The 23264-nt window shown below is 45.7% G+C and overlaps 2 protein-coding genes across 2 annotated transcripts in view; one reads left to right on the top strand and one right to left on the bottom strand.

Moving 5' to 3' along the window:
* Window positions 1-23264, bottom strand: part of LOC142775005 (uncharacterized) — a 142044-nt gene that overhangs the window by 39035 nt on the left and 79745 nt on the right. The gene's annotated exons all lie outside the window — the stretch shown is intronic.
* The window catches only part of LOC119176613 (uncharacterized), a 45679-nt gene continuing 25790 nt past the window's right edge, over window positions 3376-23264 (top strand). The window contains exon 1 of the mRNA XM_037427973.2: window positions 3376-3499. The gene's annotated coding sequence lies outside the window, so the exon portion shown is untranslated. The remainder of the gene's footprint in view (window positions 3500-23264) is intronic.

Here is a 23264-nt window from a genome sequence, read left to right as displayed (position 1 = left end):
CAACGTACGTACACCTAAATCTTAGCTCAAGGGACTCGAGAATTCTCGCCTCCATAGAAAATGCGGCAGCCGCGGGATTCCATCCCGTGACCTGCGGGTTAGCAGCCAAGTGCCTCAGCCACTAGACGACCGCGGCGTGTGTCACGCTGGGTTAGACTAAAAGCCGAGACAGACAGTACTATTTTCCATGTGATGCGACGTCAGACGCGGTGGTGCGGTAGCCGGAGAGCTTTCATCGCATCGGACCGCCGCATCGCTTATGCCCGACGTTAAGCGCGAGACAGACGGTTTGATTTTGAATGCGATGAGTCATGCTGCACGGCAATGCGGCCGTCGGAACGGTAACATTTCGTGACGTTTTATCGCACCGCCGAATCGCATCTCCGGCGTGCATCAAACTGGGCAGATTTTTTTTCGTCGCCGCGTTGAGCCATCGCCCGGCCGCAGCCATGACAGCTCGGGCGACGTATGTCGTCACGCCGCTGATGGTGTTATCTCCCTGTCGCCGCTCCGATGAATGTGGCTGAGTGGCTAAGGCGAGTCGGTGGTATATGTATGTACAGCATCGATGTAGTACATCCAGCCTGGATTTGACGACATCGCCGCTTGCGGCGGCGTGATACACATCGAGTGTATATATTTCGCTTGGGACGTGAAATAATTCTGGATTGAATTAGGTGATCTTTGAAGTGTGCCATGTCTGCAAGAGAACCCCGTCTCGAAACCACTAGCGAGATCGTGAGCAGCGATGCAAGGTCATTTCGCAGGTATAAGCGGCGCCTCGGTAAGCCGGCTCGCTTCGCTTCTTGCACCTTTGCTCTGCACATCGGCGACGTCGAGAAAGTTAATGGCGTATGCTAATGCGTTACATACGAGTGCAAAGCTTGACATTGTTTTCAAAAACAAGCGCTCAATGACGGGCTGACGTGAGAACGGTGTCGGCGCTAGGCCTATATCGCAATCGGAGTCGTGAGTGACGGGGCACTGCAATCGCTGCTTTGCGACGTGCTTGTCGTTCACGAAGGCGCAGTTTTATTCGTTTATTATCGTACAGATCGAAGCGTTTCTGTGCAAAGTTGTTTGTTTTGTGCTTCATCACGAGGCTAAGAAGTCTTCCGAGTGTGCATGCTGCTGCTTTACGTCTGAAAACAGCGGTATGATTATGGGAGACGCCAGGGGGCTCCAGAAATTAGGACCATGCATCTGGTGTGCACGGGCATCGCACAGTACAGGCACTTTTGCCACTTTGCCTATGCTCCTACCTTCGAAATGCGGCCGCCGTGACCTCGATGGAACCCGCGACCTTAAGATCAGCGGCCGAGCACCTCAGCCACTGATCCACAGTGGCCGACCCAGTGTGTGCATTCTGAGGTGCCGCTGACTGCTCGTTCGCCCCGTTTGTGCCGCATCGTCGTGCGCCGTATGCCGGACCATCCAACGCCGCACGTCGGATCGTGTATCAACCCGGGGAAGTAGGGCTTTCTAAATGTGTCAAATCATGCACACTTCATCCCAACACGTAAACCTAAAGTTCATTTCCTGGGCCCTTTTTAATGATGCTTTAGCAACTTATTAAAATTCGATTAGGTGGCTGTTTATTAGTGGAGAGGAAAGAGAAGGCACTTGTTTCTATCTACCTTATCGGAGACACGGCTGACCGTCTAAACACGGTACGCAAAAGGTAAGGCTGTATACGGTAGCGTTCCTTCTTTGCCGCTTAATTGTTGATCTTCTGCAGCTCCCATTCAGTGAGAGTTAGTCGCCCCAACGACAAGTTCCTCGTTAACGATGCGCAGGTTCACCACCAACAACAAGGCATGCATGAAAGCCCCACAGTAATTAAAAAAAAAACTAGTGTTGTTGGATGCCTTTTTTGTCGAAACGTCAACGAAGGGAAAAAGATTAGTGGTACCGTCATAGCGTGCCGTATTTGCGTGCTGTTTCCGCTACATGCTCAGCCGCTCTGATAAGAGGTGAGAATAACGGCTGAGTTCCTCGCGTCTTCGTCGTCAAAAGAGGTGTAGTTGCCTCCTGCCCCTGTGATTTTCTCGTGGGAATGAAGCGGTGTCTTCGTTCCCAGCCCACGCGGCCCACAAAATTTCATTTTTTAAGCAAAAAAAAAATTACAATTCTTTTTAATCAAATGGCTCCGTGCTACGCATACTGGTGCAAGAGAACAAAATATCGGTGGTAAACGATGAACAGCCCCCGTTTGGGACCTCTGCTAAGAAGATATAATTTCGTGTCAAACACGTGTCCCCGCTGCAACGGTGTATTCACATATTATCGAGCGTCTGGCTAGTAGCAGCAGCACGGCTCAGGGTGGCGATGCATATGGCTGGACGGATGCTATGAGCGTCCTCTATACAACGGGGCGGTGACAAGTTGGCCAGCAGGCTTGACAAATAAAAAAAAGAAAACGTTTTCATTTACCTCCCCCCCCCCTTTTTAGGTAGGCTTAATCAGTTAATTATGGAAAGGAACATTATAGGTGTAACCTTAAGAGACAAGAACAGAGCAGAGTGGGTCAGGGAACAAACCGGGGTTAAGGATATCATAGTTGAAATTAAGAAAAACAAATGGACATGGGCCGGACACGTAGCACGTAGGCAGGATAATCGGTGGTCGTTAAGGATAACTGACTGGATTCCCAGAGAAGGCAAACGCACGAAGGGGAGACAGAGAGTTAGGTGGGCGGATGAGATTGAAAAGTTTGCAGGTATAACGTGGCAATGGAAAGCAGAAGGCTGGGTTGTTGGCAGATCATGGAAGAGGCCTTTGCCCTGCAGTGGGCGTAGTCAGGCTGGTGATGATGAATGAATTATTTGTCTATTTCGATTAAATATATCTTACTATAGGAAAAAACGCTAATTAATAGCCTATAGTTCTACGTTTTTTACGACAGAACGTCCTCATTTTTCCCAATGTTTCTTTTATATTATATGATGGACTGTCAACTAGACCTAGCCGCCTCCTAGGTATGGAAAAAGTAAACGAAAATTTTAGCTTTGCACTTGGAGACCAAGCAGCAGAGTGTCCCATGATCAGCAATATGCATTCGTCTTGCTCACTTGATAATAGTAATAATGATGAAAAAAAAAACACGGTGGCAGATTCATACAAGAAGACGACCAGTAGTGAGCGAATAAAACCAATGCAGCATTTAAAAAAAGTCATATTTCAGGAATACAAGTGCATTCTTTAACTGGAAGGTATGCCAAAAAGATAGCCTTTACCGAAAAACGTGATAGACAAATAAACTACAAAAAATTAGTGCTCAGTCACTCTAACGTCCACAAGCGATGATTATTCTTGCTAGTGTGTGTGTTTGTCGCTGAACAAGTCTTCACTATTTTTTTCATCTTGACCATGGGACGCAGAGGTGAGGCGAAGTCGGTGACCGATTCTTCTTCGTCCAGCATCATCTCTGGATGAGAATGGCAGTGACCGGCTCCCAGCGCTTCAAAACCATTGTGACTACACTCGCTTCACAAGACTGGTAAGTCGCCCTCTGCTCTACCAGTGCAAGTGGGCAGCCGCTCGGTGCTGTGTCATGCACCGCGTAACCACTAGTGACGTCAATCTGTCAGGACGTAGTGACTCCGATCCTTCTCTTTTTTTTCCCCCCATGACGCTGAGCGCCGAGGACAAGTGTTTCCAAAAACGTCTATGCGACTACCAGAAAATTCTTCGGATGCTGTACGTCATCGCACTGACGGGCCTTCTCTTCTCTCACTCTCTTATTTCTCCCACACTGATAAGCGCACTGCAGGTGGCGACAGCTTTCTGCTGTGCCCCAACGCCATGTCGCCTTTTTGTCCCTAAATGAACGGGGAAGAAAGGGTTCGTCTAGATATGCGCCCACGTGTCATCTGATATAGGAGAAGAAAGGAACATTCGAAGCAGCAGTTTTTGAGCAAGGTTTCCATTTCTTCTTGCTTTTGTACTTCTTTTAGAGACCTTTTCGGAATTTCAGTGGTACGTTTCTTATTACTAATAAAGTTGAAGCCACTGATATGTTCACCTTGGGGGCATCGAGCAGTGCTTCACGCAATAAAGGCACTGTATTACTCGATAACAATCCGGGCATCTAAATAGTCAAAGTAATAAAAAAATCCTGCAAGCACTGCTGTTCAAACCTTCATTTTTTTAACGATATAATGCGGAACTACAAAACATTTCAACATTTACTGTGATAGACGGGATTATATTGATTGATATGCGGTGTTTAACGTCCCAAAACCACCATATGATTATGAGAGACGCCGTAGTGGAGGGTTCCGGAAATTTCGACCACGTGGGATTCTTTAGCGTGCACCCAAATCAGAGCACACGGGCCTACAGCATTTCCGCCTCCATCGGTAATGCAGCCGCCACAGCCGGGATTTGATCCCGCGACCGGCGGGTCGGCAGCCGAGTACCTTAGCCACTAGACGATAGACGGGATTATTGTGAGCTCGATCACACTCGTGGCGGATATTGCATGATAGTCTAAATATGGATGATAATGACATCCCGGGTATACGTCCCAAAACCGCGATATGATTATGAGAGACACCGCACTATAGAAGCCTCCGGTAATTTCAACCATTTGGTGTTCTTTAACGTGCAATGACATCGCACAGAAGACGGACCTCTATCCGGGTCAGCAGCAAAGCACCTTAACCATGCACTGTTCCACCGAGGCAGACAATCTAAATATTAATTCTATCAATCAGCTGAGACTATCTAATTAGCTCAATTGGCTTACTCGACGCTCTTTATTGCGATTGGGGAATCATAGCAAGTCAGAATTTCTCGATACGTGCCGGCAAACTTGCGCTCAAAAATTCACCGTTGTTCGTTTTCAGGCAAACAGCCGTTTTGTGCGTCGCGGAAGCTGAAAGCGACTTTGTTTGAAACGGTGTGCATATAGCTTGCCATATTAGCAATAGGTCAAGGGTTATCGCAGCTTGTGCCGCACCTAACCGTCGTTAGCGCTGCACCATAAGGCCAGATTAACACACCTGAATGGATATGCGCCGATGTTTATTGAAGGAATATGTTGCGGATCATGCACCTAAGGCATATATACATTGCTTTCAGAGTCATCTTGACATATTTATATTACTTTTACCGTCATGCACGCAACAAAACGATTCAATCGTAGAGAACATAAGGCACCTGCTGCGATGGCCTTTGGATATCTATATGCAGCTCTTCTGTGCATGAGCTTGTTGATCATGTTAGTCTGGCCGTGCTTCTTAGTGACAAATGCTTTTAACCTGCAGCACCAGTGCGATCAAAGGAGAGTGGTATATGGAAGTTTTGAGGGCCTGATTTGGTGTGCCTGCTGTCGGTGCACTGCACTCGTGTATACGTGCTCATGTCTGCCTGGCCTTGCTAAGTGGTGCGGTTTGGCTTTCTGCATAACATTCTGCCGCACACACAAAAGGAGAGACTCGAACGCGACGTGGGCTTTGTCCGGCACCAGCTCCACTAGACCGTCTGAAAAGTTTTCCGGAGTAACAGCGCTCTCACCGCGAAAAAGGACTATTTACTCCTCCAAAAGATGATATGTGCGCAACAGGTTGCAGTCGGCACGGCAAGGAGGGGCACTTTCTTTCTTGCGGAGTAAAGCACCCATTTTTTGGAGTATATACCTGCAGGAATGTTCGCGCCGTGTGCAAACGACCCATCGGGGCGTATACACAAGCCTGTTTCCTTTCTGAAGATGCGGTAGCGCGGTGTAGTGGTTAGTGTACGCACATGCTGACTGAGTGGTCGTGAGTTCGAGTGCAGTGGGTTTGCTGCAAATTTCCCAAGTTTATTTTTGAATGTGACGCTCGCATATCGATTGTATACCTAATCAAATGCCTGCACGCACTTCGAAAATCTGGTCAAGTCAACCAAAACTCGATTTTTTTCCCCACAAAATAACCGTTGCTTTTCTGAGGAGTAACCATTAGAGCGCGGTTACTCCTTTGCATTTACTCTCAATATAGCGCAATGGGTGTGGAAAGTTAGCTATAGTTACTCCTTTAAAAGAGCAACCTCGATACGCCTTTACCTGCTGTACGTCTTAGAGTGTACGGAGAGTGAACTGCTGTACGTCTTAGAGTGTACGGAGAGTGAAGCAAGGCATGTTGGGCTGCGGAGAGTGGTCAAGTCTATATATGGATCATATTGAAGCTCATAAACAGCTCGGTAGGCGTCACCTGCCTATTGCAGTCTGCTTGGAGCGAGCGCGCACCAGCGCACGCCTGCATGCTCGCGTATAGGTGCGTGGAAATCGCCATTAATAGCTCGTGCAGTAGCACCCGAGCTGCGCGCTGACGCACTTGTGCTCACGCTCGGGCAGCGTACGTGTGGTTCGGCCTTGCACGCGCACGCGGTATGTATGTCTGGGAAACCACCTTCCTCAGCACGGAATGTACAACGACTATAACAGTTGAGCAATCTCTTTAGTTTAGCGGATCTGCCCCGACGTGGTGGTCTATAGTGGCTAAGGTACTCGGCTGCTGACCCGCAGGTCGCGGGATCGAATCCCGGCTGCGGCGGCTGCGTTTCCGATGGAGTCGGAAATGTTGTAGGCCTGTGTTCTCAAATTTAAGTGACAATAAATAACCCCAGGTGGTCAAAATTTCCGGAGCCCTCCACTACGGTGTATCTCATAATCATATCGTGGTTTTGGGACATTAAACCCCACATATCAATCAATTAGTTTAGCGGATCTTGGGAATGTGTTTGTAGGCATCTAATGGCAAAATGCAAATACATCCGTCTACTCAACTTTGGCTGTATACGTCAAAGAGCACTATCGGTAATCGAAAGCGATCGAGAGTCCCCTGATACGGCTTACCTCATAATGTTTTTGGCACCGAAAAGCCCAAACATTATTAAAGCGAGCACCAGTGTTCCTCAGCATCGGTGTCAGCGCGAGCGATGCAAGGAATCATTGATATATGAGATCACGTCACCCTGCCGAAATGTGCGACGTCACTGTGACATCACATGACGTCTCATGATGACGTCATCGCATGGCTTCATTGCTAAGTTATGGAGGCATCTGCAGTGCAAAATCAGGTGACGTGCATGACATCTCACAACGCCTGCTATCCTGGAATCAATGCAAAACCATGTTGATCGAGTGCGGGACGACTTTCGGCGGGCAGGATCTAAATAGACAGCCTGCTCGTGACGTCATGGACGCATCTTTTACAGCGTATCCACGATGGCCGCTTTGATTGATTTGTGCGGTTTAACGTCCCAAAACCACCATATGATTATGAGAGACACCGTATGGAGGGCTCCGCAAATTTCGACCACCTGGGGTTCTTTAACGTGCACCAAAATCTGAGCACACGGGCCTACAACATTTCCGCCTCCATCGGAAATGCAGCCGCCACAGCCGGGATTTGATCCCGTGACCTGCGGGTCAGCAGCCGCATGGCCGCTTTGATGACTAACGAGTTGCGCGTCAATGTGGAAACAGCGCTGCAGGAGCATCTCTGTGTGCGAATAACAAAATAACCCGCATGTGATGTTTTGATAGCTTTGATGCGACATCGTTAACGTCGCGTCTTCACATCAATCACACGCTGGTGCTACAGGGCGGTTCCGGTGATGATTTTGCCTGCGAGTCGTCCTATAGGTGAATGTGTTAACGACCCTACGATCTCACTATTATCAAAGACGGCGTCACTAACGAGGGTAGATACTTTACCAAACGTAATTTTATCCATACAAGGTAATGCGATTCGAACATCCAATGACATCAGGTTCTTATCAATATAAAAATCTATGAATACTGACGCGTCCCACTGGCTTTTTAAGTTGCCATAACAATGAGCCTACGTGAATTCCAGCAATGTGATAATGAACTGCGCTGTTGATATATCACAGAATACGTGTTACGTATTCTGTGATATATCAGGCGAATAAATGAATAAATAAATAAATAATTAAATAAATAAATATTTTGTGTCCGCGCACGACATTCGTGAGTGGCGATGTTTTGAAACGCAGCCATTCTCGTTTGCACACGTTCCCCGAGACTTTTCATCTTTTTTTTTTGGTGAAGTGATAGCATCAGCCACATGAAACAAACGGCTGAGCCCACATTAGTTCCCACTTGCAATTATTCTTACTTCCCGATTGTGCGGCGCAGTTTTGTAGCGAGTGACACCACTATGCGCGTGGCGTTCGCAACCGAGTGGTTACGCGAGTGAAGCAGACACAAGCCCCCACAAAGCAGCGCGGCTCTTCGTAATCAAACCGGCTGGGAGGTCTCGGCTCTCAGTGCAACAGGCATGCACCGAGGCCGGCTGATCAGGTTGCAGCCCCGCCCCCTGCACCGAAGCCCCGCCCTCCAAATCCGCGCTGACTCGCCGATCGAAGAGGCTTGAATAGAGGGGCGCACTCACTCTCTGCAGGACCGCGCAGTCTTGGTGGGGATTCGGCGACTGCCTTGAGCGCAGTAATGCCTTCAATGGATCAGCGCGAGCAAAGGGCGCCCTTTTCGGAGCGCTGTAAACAAAAGAACAAGATGGAGGCGCACAGAGTGATTCATGAAACTGAGCCCCGCTTACAACGTTAGGAAGAAGGTGCGACTGTGAAAAAAAGAAGGGCGTATCACGGCGCCCGATGACCTGCCGAGATCGTGACACGGGTCACGAGAAGCAGCGCCTGTCTGCTCGTATATACGTACTGCGAAAGGTGTTCAACATGGGTGCACATTCTTGATTTACCTTGAAATATACGTTGAATCCCGGCCGCGTTTTCGGTGGGAGCGACAATGCCCGTGAACTTGGATTTAGGTGCGCGTTAGAGAACTCAATTTGGTCTAAATTTCCAAAGCCCTCCACTACGGAGCATCTCATAATCATAGCGTGGTTTTGTGATGTTTAACGTTTATGTGGGAAAAATGGCAGTTATTAAATAAGTGGGCAATCTATATATGAACAATTAGGAGTTTGGGAATAGGTGCTCCAAACTTTGCGAGTGGGTGGGTGGGTGCAAAACTTTATTTCTGTCCTCCCCAAAGAAATAGCGTCGAGGCCGCTGTATGGGTTACTCTTTTAAGACGCAAGTTTGTTTGTTTTTTAAATTTAGGGGAAGCCTCAGAACCTGCCCCTAAACACTTTGCGTTAAACACACATGGTGGCGCCCACTGAAATGACACCTATCAGCGTGCACTATATTGGATCCAAAACATGGTAACGCGCTTAGTTCGCAGGCTAGCAGAGTGACTGCAGGTACTGATCTCGCTCAACTACAATGGAGACAAACGCCCTTGATATCGATAGTCGGTTTCCTGGCTCGTTAGTGCGCCTGGGTAACGCTTCGGCTAGGCAAGAATAACACATCTTTTTTCGTTTATTTTTTTATTCAGGAAAGGTTGCCTTTGGCATGCAAGACGTATATACTTGGCAAGCGCAAAACCCTATTCGCAAACTGCAGGTTCGGAGTAGCTGCTCCGAACCTGCTCCGAAATGGCGTTGGGAAACTGAAAACAATAAACTTTAAACCATCTATAGAGAACCTAAACGAAACCAAAAACAAGGAGTATGTACTATAATCTTAGTACGCAGCTTGCTTACTATATACTTGCATGCATGCTATATTGACAATGCCACAAGTACTGCTGATATATATTTCTCATTCAGCTGTATATATTTGTACCTGACATGCGCACTATATATATTGGTGAAACGGGTGTACGATTAGTTCGACACCATGTACTGATTACTAGCTGCTGCTCTGTCGACCTTGATGTGTGACTTATTACATTTACCACTTTATTAGCTTAGACCTCGTTTATGACAAACAAACTAGCAGTTAAGTATATAGCTCGTTTAGATGCTGTTGGTTTTTTTTTAGTTTTAATGTAGTGGTTTCGATGAAATACCAAAATAGCGTTGCTTTCATGTAGTACCGTTTATAAACTACTGCTTTGGGCATAACTGCATGTCGTACGCCTATTATTTAGTGCTCAGCTTTATTGCTTTTATATAATTTCTGCCACGTGTACTGGCATTTTAATAGATACATATAAGTAAAATGAGTTACATGAGGCTCATCTTGCTTATAGTGTTCAGTGGCTATCCATCTGCTTATTTGTTTGTTTTTTTTTTGCAATTTGAAATGATCATCATATGTACAATACATTAAGTAATAAACACTAACATTTATAAGGTGCTTCAATGATCCCTTAAAAATTTTTAGGAATAGTATGCCAAGTTATCCTAAAACACCAATATAGCTGCTCAGAAGCCTATTTTCTGCTCCAGAGATAGCTACAAAAACGAAAGCATTGCTTCTGGTTTGCAGACAGGATAATATGACTCAAATATTTACAGTTTACTTTAGTGAACGTCGAAGGAATCCTTCAGTCACGGTGGAACTGGAGAGCTTTCGCGGGTAAATTGAGGCATCCCAAATTATCAACTGAATCTTGTTGCGGACGCGTGTGGCATGGTGTATTCATCTGAAATGAGCCATGCACGAATAATGGCCACGTGTAAGGAATGAACAACGAGTAGTGAACTCTGAAGTATTCACAACAACTATTTCGTGCTCGTGCCTCAATGCTTGGTCCGGCTTCTGCAGACGAAATACGTCTCTGCCAGGAAAAAATGGTAACGCTTACGCGAGTATTTAAAGCCGTAGAACATGTGAGCCGCGTTGATAACGTACACGCATCATGAAGCTCAAAGAAAAAAATGTCCGCTTTAACTCAAGCGTCCAGGCGCAGATAACAATTCGCAGGAGGTGGTGCTGATTCTACCCCACAGATTTGCAATTTGATAAACACGTAATGAAGCTTACACGATGTACAAATACTGCAGTAAATGCCTAGCTTATGGTTTTGACGCAAATCTGTAGTTGTACACAGGCTGACTTTGAAAAAAAAATGAATCGACACAAGAAAGAACACTGCAGTCGTTAGTTACGCATTCCTCCTAGCGACATAGCTTGGGCTACAGAAGAAAACTGCACGAGATGCTAACAGCGCGCGCACGCACACACACACACACACACACGCGCGCGCACACACACACACACGCACGCACGCACACACGATATAAGGTGCACGCTTCTAAAAGCTGTGTTTATCGTCCACGTTTCGTTCGAATACCAACCGGTCTTGGCGTCGACAAATATATATATATATATATATATATATATATATATATATATATATATATATATATATATATATATATATATATATATATATATATATATTACCAGAAGAACTGATATTCATTGCAGGGATTTTTCACGACAAAACAATTATATCCTATAGAGCACGCTGTACTGGAGGACTCTGTAGATTATTTTTGTCCACCATAGTTCTTAAACGTGCGCCTGTCCAGGCATGCAGATGTACCTTGCATTAAGTACGGCTGCCGTGTGCAGGAGTGGAACCCATGCCCTCGAGCTTAGCAGAGCGTCTTACCCCGGCGTACACCATACCAACATATTATACAATGAACGAAGCCTGTATACTGAGAACGAATGGTCCTGCTAGGAAATAAGTTATCCCTTTTTTTCCCACCTCTAATGTATGTCCGGTATAGTGTTCGACGCAGGCGACTCGAGACGAACGCTACTAGATGAGGTTCAAATCTAGTAACGTTGGCTCGCGTCATATGTACGGGGGCTTTAGTAACTCGAGATAAAGTCGAAGGCTGTATCACTGTGCACAGCAAATGCATGCATGCGAAGAAGAAGATGATGAAGTAATCTATGTGGTTGCGAGAACAAAAGAAATGGATTTATATGAAACTTTTTAGATGCGCGATCTTCCCGAAAATTCTCTTTTTCCCTCACTGATCGATATTATTTAAGAGCATCATTAGATATAAAGGCAGGTTTTTCATAAGTGTGAAGTTAATCATTAAAAAATAAATCAAACAATGTGTCTTATACTAATAAAGCAGAATTTTTATTTTTTTTCACGATAGAGGATAAAAAAAACGTTGGCTTAATAAAGGCTTAGCAGCATATAGCAATGAACTATAGCACGTCACTTGTCATCGTGTTGTGGTATATATATCGTGGGCGTTCACACGCTTTAAAATATCTTGATAGCTCGCGAAATCTCTCATGCGCAGTCGAAGTGTCGAAGAATTCCCCTTGCTTTAGTGCGACATATATGTGGAAGGGCAATCGATTCATTGAGTGATTTATATGTGGGGTTTAACGTCCCAAAACCACCATATGATTATGAGAGACGCCGTAGTGGAGGGCTCCGGAAATTTCGACCACCTGGGGTTCTTTAACGTGCACCCAAATCTGAGCACACGGGCCTACAACATTTCCGCCTCCATCGGAAATGCAGCCGCCGCAGCCGGGATTCGATCCCGCGACCTGCGGGTCAGCAGCCGAGTACCTTAGCCACTAGACCACCGCGGCGGGGCTGGAAGGGCAATCGATTAAACTTGAATACGCGAAGTCCTTCGAAGTTCTGACTGCTACGATCGCTGTCAGGCTTCGAGCAATATCTTACTCCTAGCTGTAATTCACGCTTGTTCGATTGGTTGCCGGGACATTCATTATTCTATCAGCGTTTGTTATTTCGTTGCCCAATATGACACTTGAATGCTATTTGAGGCCTAATTGCAACCACCCAAGAAAGAAACATTTGTGTCGCTTTTACGAGTAGTACAGTTGTGCCCCAAAATTTTTCTTTTACATTATCAAACAGGACCACTCACGCGAAGCGGGGCATGCAAGCTCCAACAAAGTTGAAGCATAGAATTTATGCACTGAGACGCTTATGAGAAATAACATTGAAAAATGGCTTTATATCCCCGCATGACTGCGATAGAAAAACAAGATGACGTGGCGCAATAATAAAAGCAGCATTGCACGATAGATCTTTTACTCTACGGTCGTCTTAAATGTGTTGGTAATTCTGACATTATTTATGAAAGGCTTTCCAAACCCTATTTTATTAATTGAGATCATCTCGACCACAATAAAAAGTTGTATACATGAAGTTTATTGTCCTCGGTAGTAATATTGAAGTATTTCTAAAAGCATCAGAATATTTCACTTTAAGCCATAAAGCGAACCCAGAATTTGCTGACAGAATCAATTATTTCAACTTCACTGATTTCTAATATTTATTTAGTGTTTCTGTAGTTATTATTTTAGCGAAGACAAACGTTTTCTTTTGTTGGTCGTGTATAATGGTATTCAGTGGCTACAGTGAATATATTGCTGTACACATCGTGTTTTTTTTTTCTTTTATGGAGCCTTCAGCCTGAGGCAACACAATTATTGCATTTCAAATGGAAATAAACCACAGATGCTATCACTGAGATTGGTTGGTTGAGGTGACGTGTGATATATTTCTTAAAATAGAGACAATAAGAGATACGCCTACTCTGGATGCAATCAACGTATGACAAAAAAAGCTTGAGCAAAATATTGTGCAAGCAGACCATAATGAGACGTCGTTTCCTCTTTTCTGACATGTGTAATAAAAGATTTTTCAACAAAACAAATACATACGCGCTATTCAAACTTCTCAACGTTGTTTCTCTTATCATCGAACTCCTATGCGAGAAGCAAAGACGAAGAATATAAATGCCGTATACAGGCACATACATTTATTGGTCTGTGCAGAAAACATCAGCTATATTTACCTTGACTGCTGATAACGAAATGCTTTTTTTGCTGCCTTTATACACAGTTGAGCACTTGAAATTAGGCGATACACTTCAGCCCATCAAGTTTCTGTGTGCCCAAGTACGCTATACAGAAACATGAAATCGTCACCAACCCCTCGGCTCAAAGAGTACAAGTCTATATCAACACTTCTGGGATATTATGTGCGAAAAACATGACATGATTTCGATCGATGTATACGGGAGACTCCACAATAATTTTGACCAATTCAGGTATTGTTACGTAGCAATAAATTTGAGTGCACACAGTTAAAACCATTCAACCCTCCGCGATCGGTATCGAACGGACGATCTCTACCTCACAGGAGTGCAACTTCGCGACCAGCGGGTGTACACATGAATGTAGTGCGAATATATATCTACGGCTAGTCGGAGGCAGTGCTCAAGGCATGTGAGAGTCGTGTTGAAGGCCTACTATTGTCGGAGCAGATGACGGCCATTGAGGTGTCCCTCACAATCGGGTTATTGCGCTAAAGCCTTAAATAACTCGCCCCAGCAGTGACCAAGTGCTGGAGATGCACATGCATAATTGCATTGCTGTCGCTCAGTGTCGTGGACTACATACAATCAAATTCACTGCAGCATGCGACTCGCGAGCACCATCGCGCCTTTGCGCATGTGCAGCCATGTGTGGGTGCACGTGGCGAAGGCGCGGAGGTGCCTCACCTTGGTGAATGGCAGAGCAGGCCGGCCAGGGGGTCCGGCTCGGCGTTGACGAGGTCGGCCAAGTCCGACTGCGAGCACTTCCACGCCTCGTCGTCGTCCCAGAACTCCATGGGGAGGGCTTCCAGAATCCTCTAAGGATTCTGGAACCAGAACCTCGGGGTTCCGAATCCTTAGGGCACGTGCAGCGCTCGTGGCCGCGAGCGCACGATTGCGCCGAGAAGCCCCGGCCGAGCGCAGGAGGCAGTGCTGGGGCTTCCTCCGGTCGCGGCGGGGCTTCGGCACTCGCTGGGGATTCCTTTTGGACGGCCACGGCTGTGCACAAAAGAGCGCGCTAGCTGTACGGTGACGCCAACCCGAGCCCCCGCCCCCGGCTAGGACGCCGCCTGCGGACAGAGCTCGAGGCCGGCCGAGGGCTGGTCAGGAGTGACGCTTAACAAGAAGGCGTCAGCAATACAAGACTGGAACCCGTACCTTATTTCAGCCGTCTTGGCGCAACAAGTGCATCGTCTTTCAGTGCCGCACGAGCGTCCCTGGTGTCCTGTCGGCGCTGCGGCGTGTGCCGTGTCGTGCAGATGCGCGGAGGCAGCTCACCTTTGTTTCAAGCTCGAGGGTCGGGCCCCCCGCTACCTGGGCGTCAACGAAACCCGATCTCCGCGGCCGGGCGCACGTGCGCCGGCGGCCGCCGCCAGTTGGTGTCCGCACCCCTCGCGCAGCGGCCGTCGTTGCGTGGGGCGCACCGCTCTGCAGCTGGCCACCGGCAGCAGCAGCGACGCCGGCCACCAGTGTCCCGCAGTGTCGCCGGAACCATTACCCGGACGAGGAAACGCGCCACGGGCTAATCGGGATTGCGTGAGTCCCCAAACGTGGCGTAAAGCGGCGTGACGTCGCCACCGCGGGAGCCACGACGCTGGAATGCGCGCTTCCTGCAGCAGGGCGACGCACATCTTCTGCGGTATAGACCATTCTGACGAGGGACAACGTTTCAATGAAACGCGCCGTGCCGAAATATTCGTGCGGGCACGCGAGAATGTTAGTTTGTTTTTTTACGTTTTTGTTTGTACAACGTTGTTTCTCTGCTCTGATTACCGTCAAGGGTATACAGAGCGCAAACGACAAAATGCAAACAGATTTGGATGTTTCGCTGTTACTTGTAGAGTATAGCCCTGTCCTGAGTACATGCAGTGTCGATTCCTTCGTCGTTCTTGTCTCCCTGAAGATGACTGCGCTGTGACATTTTCAGAACGTGAGTTCTGAAAATTAAATGCAAAATTAAACGTGTGTCTCGTATCACGTCTATGAGAAAAAATATTCAACTTATACCAATATCGCGAGCACATTAGACGATAGATAAGATGAAAAGTGATTTCTGCCATGTTCGAGTTCTGAACTGCAAAGTACAGTCATCCGTATATATATATATATATATATATATATATATATATATATATATATATATATATATATATATATATATATATATATATATATATATATATATATATATATATATATATATATATATATATATATATATACTATGCACAATAATATTGAAAGTTAAAGTTGCCTGCCAGTGACAAACTGATGAACAAAAATATTTGTGAATTAGACCTTGACGATTCACAAGGCGACTAGTCCCTTCAATAATCTCTCCATTATTGTTTTTCGTTATTCGCAGCTATCCTAATAAGAACTAGATACGATTGTCGAATTTACTTGTGCGCGAACACATAGTACTCGCGCAACTGCAAGAGCCGAGCAAGAATAGCGTGAAGCCCCGCCGCGTTGGTCTATAGTGGTAGTCGGCTGCTGCACCGCAGGTCACGGGATTGAATCCCGGCTTCGGTAGGGCTGCATTTCCAATGGGGGCGAAAATGCTGTAGGCTAGTGTGCTCATGCCGATTTGGGAGCACGTTAAAGAACCCCGGGTGGTCAAACTTTCCGGAGCCCTTCACTATGGCGTCTCTCATAGTCATATGGTGGTTTTCAGACGTTAAACCCCGTATATCGAATCAATAAGAGCACGAAGCATATTGCATCAGATCATATACTCAGTGGGCACGCTGCCCTTCCTTAGTGTAACTTAAGTGTCTGGAGCTAGTGCATCGCAACACCCGTAACGTTGTAATGTTTTGTGGGACGTTAAACCCCACAAATCAATCAATCAACGTTGTAATGTTGCGCGTAGTTGTTTTTTTTTTCGAGCTAAACATCATAGATGGAACAATTTTTTATGTATGGCGAATATCAAAACAGTGCTAAAAATATATAATGACTGTTTTAGTTTGCGCACGCACGCGCACCCTTCCCCCCTCTACACACAGACACGCACACACACGACAGCAGTTACCATCAAGCAGTTTTGAGACTCGATTCCCGATTTCGGAAATCGACCGCAACGACTGCCAACAAAGTTTGGTTAGCTTAACCCGCCAATCACACCTGCTCAGTGCGCCGAGTGCGCCGGGGCCAAAGCGCCCGGTTCTCTTGAAACTGGCGCGGCCACTCGCGGTCACCGTATACGCGCATCTGCGACCGCTTCCGACCCAGCGGTGATCAGTGGCGCCTTGGCGACAAGGCGAGAGAGTCGTGTTGGTCGCCTATTAGCGAACCACGAGCGGCGCCGATTAGGCCGTTCTTTCCCCGGTGGGGGAAGGCCAAGGGCGGCCTACACCTTCACGCTCATTCTCGCGGAGACGGAGCGGGAAGCACGACTTCCCTCGCCTTCTTCACGAACACAGGCGACGACGCCCTGCTGCTAGCCGGCGCCCGCTTTTGTCACAAATTGTCACACAGCGCGTGACCGCTGCTTCTATTGGGACCACCATGCGTTCGAGCTGGCATGTTATCGTCAAAATAAATAAACGCCTGAACTGCGTTTTTGCTCGCAAGTTGTGACGGCGCTCCGAGTTTTTCGGTAGTCACGCAGTCCAGTTTTGCAGGTCGGGGCGCTCACCCGATGCACTGCTTGCGGCGGGTGGATTGTCAGATGGTTTTATAGTGCTAAAAGGTGCTCGAGTGTTCACAACACGAGTGAAACAAGAATAGGTCCGCAGGCCAGTCTGTCGAGAGAATTGAGCTCACTGGAAATTGGCGGTACTTGGATATATATATATTGAGCGAGTGGTAGACGCAAAAAGGAGAGCACCATTGTGGATACGGCGCGACCAACGCGGATAAAGAAAAGAACACGCAATTTTCGTCGACCGCGTTTGTCGCACTGTAGCCCGAACAAATGTCATACCGCAACTCACTCGATATCTGAACAAGTAAGGCTTGTTTCTTTGTCGCGTTTATTAAAGGACCATTCAACACGCCGCGTTCAAAAACGAAATGGGGTGCTTTTCTCCTCTCCTCCACACACGGGATGCACCGTCCTCACCCCTTAGTTCTTAAGACCATGTGGACAATGTCAGAACTAAGCGCTAGAGCATATCAGAATTTCGCGCCTCTCGGTTACGCGCCGTGATCGCCGCTTGCACAGTTGTAAATGCCATGAAAGTGATCGGTTGATCGTGAACGGTGTTCATGCGAGACAAAGAAGAACGTATACGGGCAGCTGCAAGGCACAGCAGTGCAGGAGACAAATCACGTTTGATATTTTGCGTATATGAACGAATCGAGAGCATGTACACTATAGTCGTCACGGGAACTGCTGTCTGCATCACAGAAGTGCGCAAGAAGGACAAGGTATACCAGGAGAGAATATTGCGCTATTCTTTTTTGTATGTTGAGAGCTTGAAGAGGGGCCCTTTAAAGCAGATCTTATGACAGGAGCGGAAAAATCAAGAAGTCGAATGAGAGTTGTGTACAAGGAAGCGCATGATATTGCCAGAACACAAACCGATGTTGACGTGAGATCCCAGTTCTTAGGCGCCGAACAGCAAGAAAATTGGACACCCAAGTCGGTGAACAATAAGTTATACGACTTGCGAATAACCTATAGTGATATGGTTATATGAAAAGAAAACTAGAAAATGGTGGGCTTCGTTCGATATACTCATTGAAAACGTCAAATTGGGCATTTAGTGGATTCGCCGGTATACCTCTAATGAGGCACGAGAAAAATGACGAGAAATGTAGATGCTCTTTGATCTTACATCTTACGCGAAATCCGTTAACGGCGTTTAATCAATCACTCTTTTGTTTGCCGAAACTCGCCGCGGTAGCTTTTTCATCTAGGAGGCCAGGGGTCCAGCTTTGGGCCATAAAAAACAGAGCCGGGAGGAAAGGGGGCTGATTACCTCGGTGAGATCTGGCGTTAATAAATGCTTTTCTTTTTCTTCTTTTGCACAGCTAAGCTTCAGGACGCTGATTCTATTTCCGGCCATGGTTGTTGCATTTCGACTTGGTCGACATATAAACAAAAGCATGCAGTTGTGGACCTTGTGCTTAGATTTGTGGGAATGATAAAGGAAACATAGATGCGAGTATGTTGAGTCGGCACGAACGACTCCAAGGTTTTCTTTTCAAAGGAACTCTACAGAGAAAAACGATATTTCACGTATATTAGTAATTCACGATACCAAAAAAAAAAATACCGCTCTTACCGTTAGAAAACGCTTGAAAATTGCGAAAACCCGTGAAAAGAAAGTGTGGCTGGTGACGCCACGCACCTTAACGCTTTCGCACCAAACGTTGGGACGTCACAGACTTTGTCAAATATTATGACCCTTCGTTCCTTATCAGTCCAAACGAAATACATTGTCTTTTTTAGGGGGGGGGGGGGGCTAGACTCAACACACCAAGGATATTGTGTTGAGCTAATGTCGCCGAAAGGCTGAAAATATGGTTTAAAATTTATGACGTCGCACAAAAGGATCTCGGCATAATAGAAAAAAGAAGAACCTGGACACTATTTGTTTCGTTATTGATAAACCTATTATCGTGAAATTCACATCGGAGTTCTCAAAGTACATATTGTCAATCAAAACTGATTGATGGCTTCACATGACCTCTTATACATACCGCATCCTCTTGCAATATATCCTTACACAGGGTGCAAACGAAGATTGGCTGGAAATACTGCATTGTTTCTAGTACCTCGGATGTGCTTGGGATTCGGAAGAGACTCCATGGAACTCATGAATACGCAATGTAAAGTTAGCAATACCTAAACGAAAGCATATTGAGCGACGTCTTGTACGTTTTATTGAAAACAATATTTCCATACTCGAATAATCCTGAAAACTATTTGCCTCCAAAACGATTACACATCGAAGTTAATGGATTACGTGAGAGACAAATATTTCAATTGATAACACACCTTCCAGCTTGAAAACCTCTGTATTCGGGAGATCCGTGCAGCGAGAGGTGTACGAGAAAGTAACACTAGCGTATAGGTTCTTGTTTACTGTTTCTCTAGGGCAAAATAAAAATATAAACAGCTCCACATGTTTGCCAGTAACGCTTTTGCACGTCAGCGATAACGCTGGTATACTCGCAAATGTGTGGCACTTGCACGCGTACGCGATGAAGGGACAAAACGTGCCCCGCGGCACCGCCCTTAACTCATACCTATACACTCTTCCACATGACATTGCTACAATGCTAAAAAATTAACACTGAAAATTTTTCGTCAACGTTATTGACAGTGCCAAAGCTATAAATAAATAACTGCCTTTGTGCGTAAGATTGCACCAAGTATCGTTTATGGCTGGTGGTTCGAAAAACTGCAGCCATATGCTTGGTATTTGCGGCCAGCAGCACGAAGCGAAGAAGTGTGCCTTCTTCATCAGTTCCCCAATGAGTCCAGAGATAACACGTCGAACCACGAATAACGAAGGTCACACTGTAGCGCGTGGGAAACGGCTAAAGGAAACCACCTGAGGAGTCGTTTCCTCTTTAGAAACGGCAAGATGAGGTCCCGTGACACCTCTGGGAAGACATTGGGGTTCTTCAAGGCCGAAACAATTTTGAAGCGCTGTCTTTTGCTGTTTTGTTTTCATGTTGCAGTTACAGGGGCTTTACTAGAGATTTATGGCCATGCCGATACCATTGGAAGGATTTGTCAGAATTCGAAGGGCTTCCGGGCAGATAGGGAGAATCTGCAGGAGCATGAAATGAACAGGGAAAAAAAATCTGGAATGCGTGGATGTGATGCGTTCGCCCTTATGCAGGGGTATCGGCGCAAAAAAAAAAAAAAAACTACAGTGGTCTGCTTTTGTCAGTCCTAGAAATTCGCTGCCTGCAGACAATATGAAAAGAAAACTTGTATATGCTGAATATAGGGGAGTTAAGTTCATGTCGGTTCAGGTACATTATAGCCTACGCCGGCAATACATATTACGTTCAATCAATCACTCAAAATGAATAAATAAATAAATAAATAAATAATTATATATTAACATTTCTTTGTTTCACAACAAGAGGTACAAATATGTATATATGAAAGAAGCTGCCATTGAGACGCTCAATTCATAATAGTATAATATTTCTGTTGCCAACAACAGTAGCATAAATAGTAGGATTGCAAAAAGGCGGAGGAAATGTTAATGGTTATGTCGCCATTCGTTAGAGAAGTTCACATACATCGGCAGAGTGCATATTACAACGTCGCACTATGTTTACAGTAGGATGAATGTTGAGAACGTGGGCTCTATTTGAGTGTAGTAATTTTTTTTTTGGAAAGGCAAAACCTTGAACTTTCCTCGCAGGCAGCAACCTCTTCTACAGATAATGCGGCATTTCTAACAAACTTCCGCTGATAGTGGGAAGATTTAGAACCTCAGCCATGATTTTCTTGAATTTTCCTAAATTTAACCGTATTTTTCTCGTTTTTCTTCGAACGGATACCAAAGTATTTTGAGGAGCGCCAAGATAGGGAATGCAGAATTGACACAGCGCCGTGCTCTCTACTAGGCTGCAGAAACAGGGGTCTTTTAGGGGCGAAGCACCTTATAGGGTCGAGCATTGCCCGTCACGGAGAAATTCGTCGATGTGAGACTCACAAAAAAGAATTAACAGCAGACTAACATCCATCACATTAGTGATATGCAACAATATAAAACGCCTAGAAGCACAAACCCATTATACATATCGGCGACCTCAACGTAGACGGGCCTTAGAACCTATAGCTTCACCAACTCGTCACGACTCACTTCGTGGAAATGCGTGGATTTTTTTTTTTTCTTCCCACATTCACTACCACCTCCAAGCAGATATGGAAAATTGGAAAGAACACGACCTCAAAATTTTCGTTAGGCTATACATTCGAAACAGTAAGACGGGGCGAGAATTCGTGAACGGACGCTTTGCATCCTGTTAATAACGGTAGAGTGGCGTGAGAGGCACCAAGCTATATATTTTTAGTTTCTGCCTAATTTCTCGCCAGTCTGAAATAAATAATTTATCAAACGTAAAAAAAAAATAAGTTCACAACTTTGGTTTCTTACGCTTTTTTGTTCTCGCCGTCGTCTTCTACTCGTCGTCTTTTACGGATCCTCGACACCGACATGTTTATCTTTCCAATGCTGCCCCTAAAGCTCGAAGCTTCGTGCGGGCTATAGTGCCCAAGCATACACCCGGGGTTGTTATCTTCGTAATATTCATATGACACGCTCCGTCGAGTTTCCCCACATGACGTACATTCTCATCATTTTTTTACTAAATCTCGTTTTGTAACTACGCTTATTGCCTTGTCTCAAACAAAAAATTACAGCACATCCAAGGGAGTGAATGACGATGAGTGGGGCGAAGCGTCCGTCCGTCCTGTATGTATGTATGTATGTATGTATGTATGTATGTATGTATGTATGTATGTATGTATGTATGTATGTATGTATGTATGTATGTATGTATGTATGTATGAATGTGGATATGCTGCGCTGGCTACACCACAGGGATGAATTGCCTATCAGGAGTTTTCCCCCTGATACAGTTATTTCCTTGGAATTATTATAAAAACTTCACCTCATAATGTAGTTTTTTTTTCGTTAGTTACGCAGTTCGTTTTTTCATGACTGGTTTTCAATTAGTCATCTACCCTTTTTGACTTTTCCGCCCCCGTCAAAGTTTTTCGTAAGCAAATATATTTCTGTGTGCCTACTTGCTTTCATATTCTTTAAGGTTCTGCCTTACTAACGTAATTTCGCTTTTTGCTTTTCTATCCTCATATCCCGCCCAGTCCATGTCACCTCAGAAGTAAACACATATATGACGATGCTGTCGTGTGTTTTTGTGGCCTGCATAGCTCCGTCCTCATACTTCTGGTCCCGTCTAGTGTTGTTTAATTCCTTCAGCTGTTTATACTTGAGCAACTTCACGTCGCAACAGCATGATCTAGAGCCGCGGTTCCTGAACTACCCAGCAAATGGACTGGGAAGTAATAATGTGAATGACGATTGACGAGGATGATTCTAGAAACTTGTGATCTGCAGACGATGTCACGCTCTTGAACTGCGATGTCGACGAATCGCACGATATGAGTGAAAAAAAAATACCAGCAAAGTCTTAAAGTGGGATGAAAATAGATATGCAGAATACAAAGGCAATGTTTGGTGGGCCGGTGAAAAAGTGACAGTTCGAAATTGGCAGCCAGACTGTTTATATTTTATGTATACAAAAGTATGTATATTTCGGTCAAGTGCCGTGTAAGGGAAGCTGGCTGAAGAATAATGATGGGCGGTAAGTTGCTGCTGTCACCAAAGAGGAAAGTACGCAACCGTTGCATTTGTCAGTATTAGGAGATGGGCCACGAAAGGAAGTAGCAATCAAACTACAAAAAGAAGAAGTTAAGAATCATGCCACAGAACATTCAGCGAAAATAATGTATCTGGACCAGCTACGTAATTTGCAGGACGTACAACTGGTGGTCAATCAAAGCAACGGAATCTGCCACAAGTGATGGGAAACACAGTCGAGTACAGCGGCTAGCTGGATGTGGTGGTGAAATGAATAAATTTGCGGGTGCCGAAC

This window comes from Rhipicephalus microplus, chromosome X, assembly GCF_043290135.1.
Source record: "Rhipicephalus microplus isolate Deutch F79 chromosome X, USDA_Rmic, whole genome shotgun sequence".
NCBI classification, from domain to species: domain Eukaryota; kingdom Metazoa; phylum Arthropoda; class Arachnida; order Ixodida; family Ixodidae; genus Rhipicephalus; species Rhipicephalus microplus.
Note: the sequence above shows the minus strand (reverse complement) of the source record. Positions and strands in the feature narration are given on the sequence as shown.